Here is a 3,689-nt window from a genome sequence, read left to right on the forward strand (position 1 = left end):
GAAAGAATTAATTTCTTGGATGTTACGGTATGGCGGGATGGGAACAATATGTTGCAGACTACGATCTATAGGAAAGAGACCTCCACCAACAGTTTGTTACATGCCTCATCTGCCCACCCCAGGTATAGGATTGAATCCGTTCCCACCGGACAATTCCTCCGATTACGTAGGATTTGTTCTAATAATGAGGATTTTGAGGTGAAAGCTAAAGACCTATGTGAGAGGTTTCATGAGAGGGGATATGGTAGGCGTACCATTAAACGGGCCTATCACAGGGCTAAATACTCGACACGGCAATCTTTACTCTATGCCCGTAACAAACGGAGTAATACATCTAATAAAATACGTTATGTGACGAACTACCATGCCCAATTCTCTCGCATGAAACAATGTCTTGGGAAAGCATGGCCTATATTACTAGTTGATCCTATTCTTAAAAACATCCTTCCGGGGACTCCGAGTGTGGTCATTCGGCGGTCACAAAAGATTGCCTTGTTAGGAGCCATTACCAGGCGGATACAGGCTCCAGATTTATTGATGGGGTGGGGCCTAGGTGTGGATGTGTGCCTTGTGGCCGATGTGTCGCCTGTCCCAATATAGATCGCATAGACACATTTAGGAACTCTTCCGGAGAAAGAACATACGAGATTAGGAAACACATTACCTGTACCAGTCGTAATGTGATTTATTTCGCTATGTGCCCTTGCAATTTGATCTATATAGGGCTCACCACGCGTCAACTTAAAGTACGCGTGCGTGAGCATGTATTGGGTATTGAGGCGGCCGCCGGCCATGACGACACATCCACGCTTCGGACCTTGCCCCGCCATTTTAAGTTACATCATGATTGTGATGGTACCGCACTTAGAGTCCGTGGAATTGATACTGTGGATCCGGGGATTCGTGGAGGGAGTGTTAGTTCCAGATTGGCACAGAAAGAAACTAGATGGATATGGACGTTGGATACAGTCCATCCTAAAGGGCTTAACGAAAATTTAAGTTTTATACCATTTTTATAAATATCACTGATGTTATGCACGCATCTGTCCTTGTTTTTAACTTGTGTTTTTATTTAGCCCCTTTAGCCCTTCATGCCTCATGTCGAATTATGAAATCCTCGGATAGTACCAGCAATATGAACAATATCGTATGACCTGAGTAACTCATATCAAAAATTTGAAATAATCGTCTTTACATCATATTACGTCTCACTCTGCTGGCCCGAAATTTATGTTTAAGATATGGACATACTCTGCTGTTAATGTGTTATTCTTTCGATATAGATGCTCAATTTATTGATATTTTGCTGTACTTGCTTAATAATATATGATACTTTGTTAATATTTATACTTTTATATCGTTGCATAATATCCTAATATTGATGTCTTGTGAGAGTACTGTCGATCCTTTTTTATAGCTTCCTTATATCTGCCCTTGAATCAAGGATACGGCTATATGTGCCGATATGAGTAAATATCATGACAGCGTGTTGTTGCCTTTACCTATGCAGCCGGGTCTATGTACATCTTTCAACAGCAGCAGTACGCACGCGCGCTATGATCCTGGCTCCCTTTTCGGCTTGTGGCGTCTCTCAGTGCCATGGTGACGGTCATGTGATATGATGTCACCCGGCACGTGACGCCGCCGCCGTCAGGGCATCCTGTTACCATAGCAGCGCGTGCGTCACAGGAAGCTGCGGTGGGACGCTAGGTTATACATTGAGCGGTTATAGACGTCGCTAGGTACACCTGGTTTGATTTATTTAATTGTGTACTGGGCATTGATTGGTTCTCGGGGCTTTTTATACTCCCTCTTCCTCTTTCCCTTTCACCCCTTGAGAAAGGCTACAATCGCCGAAACGCGCGTCGGGGAGGACGCCCACAGTGATTCCCAGTCACATTGGTAATATTGCCAGTTATTGCTGCTGCTTTATGTGATATTGTTTTAATATTTCTTTCTGGGTTATGTATACATTAGACTAAATAGGCAAGTATGTAATAGATTAATGTTAATATCCTTATAATATTTACTTGCATTTTTGTCATTCCTGTGGGCTTCCGGTTCTGGACATGTGCGAGCGGGTGTCTTCTCTACCCCTCTCCTCCTGGTGTTATTTGTATTTGGTTATGCTAATAAAATCTATATTATATTTATACACTTTAGCTATGGGAATTTTTTGTCGTGTTCTTTTCTTCGTTTGTTATTGATTCTTGCGACATGCTGTAGTTATGTCCATATATATCACAGTATTTTAATATTAGACTTTATGTTATCTTTACTGTGATGTTTTCCACCATGAGGTGTTCTAAAATTATGAATTGGTGTAGTCTAAAGCGCTTGGAGATGTTTTTGGAACAATATTCCAGCCTGATGAGCATCAACAACTATTCCTATGATGGCCACAGAAATCTTCTTTGTTCGTGCCATGATACACTTCCTCAAATGCATTGGGAGGATCAGACTTTGATAGATCCCTATTCTGTGAATAAAAAAGGTTACCAACTCATAACTGATTGTCATCCCACTGACTGAAAACACAAGACTTTAATTTCATCTTCAAATTGTCTGCTAACACTGACCGATCACATACTTTTGCCCGTCAGAGACATACAATATTGGACCATTTTCCACATTTAAAAAATGACAAAGTCTACAATTTGTTGCACTTGGTTCTCCTTATCTGTGTTTAGGACTTGTGTGAAAGTCTGATGTAGTTTTAGGTCAAATTTATGAAGAATTCTGAAGAGTTCACAAACTTTCAAGAACCAGTATATGTTTTATTTATCTTTTATCTCATTTAGAAGATATTCAGTTTGAAATCAATGTTTTTGTGTAGCCATATTCTAAGAGTCACAAGTTCAACATTTATCTAGCAACAGAGCTGCAGTATATGTGAGCTTTTTTTTGTGAGACAGAATGTAGTCTTCATTATGGTAGATATGACTTTAGATCAATTTCTTACAATTTTTTGTAGGTTGAATGAACAAAAAAATTCCACGCGGAAACGCTGTGGTTTATTTTCCGCAGCATGTCAATTCTTTGTGCGTATTCTGCAGCGTTTTACACCTGCTCCATAATTGGACTCCGCAGGTGTAAAAACGTAGGCGAAATCCAAACAAAAACTGCACTAAATCCACAGTAAATCTGGTGTGAATCCGCAGGTAAAACGCAGGGCGTTTTACCTGCGGATTTTGCAGAATCCGCCCTGAAAAATCCGCAATGGAATCTGCAACATGTGCACATAGCCTAATACTGACAGGCAACCTAATCAACCATGTTTTCTGCACAGTCTATTATGTTTTGATTGATGAAAGCCCTGGAGGCCATTATTAGGCCAGCTCTTCCCAGAGTAACCATCAGCACCCTGCAATTGTGCTGAGTGGAGCCAATGGAGTGACAGAGGGAGCGATCTCCCTCTGTCACAGTCCTTACATGTAAGTATTTAATTGAGCCTCTGCATGCCCAGCATTGCATCACCTGGTGTAAGATATCTATTTAGTATTTTATGCAGTTTGCATTGTGAAGTCTGGTGACAGATCTTCTTATAGAAGAGACGAGCATTGTATCTTTATAATCGTAAATGAGCTTAGATCTGAGCTGGTTTATCATCATTGAATTTGTTCAGGTAACAATGTTATCTTATAGAGCAGTTATCCCATTCTTCCATTAAACTATGTTTTTTTCCCATT

Source organism: Ranitomeya variabilis, chromosome 8, assembly GCF_051348905.1.
Source record: "Ranitomeya variabilis isolate aRanVar5 chromosome 8, aRanVar5.hap1, whole genome shotgun sequence".
NCBI lineage: Eukaryota > Metazoa > Chordata > Amphibia > Anura > Dendrobatidae > Ranitomeya > Ranitomeya variabilis.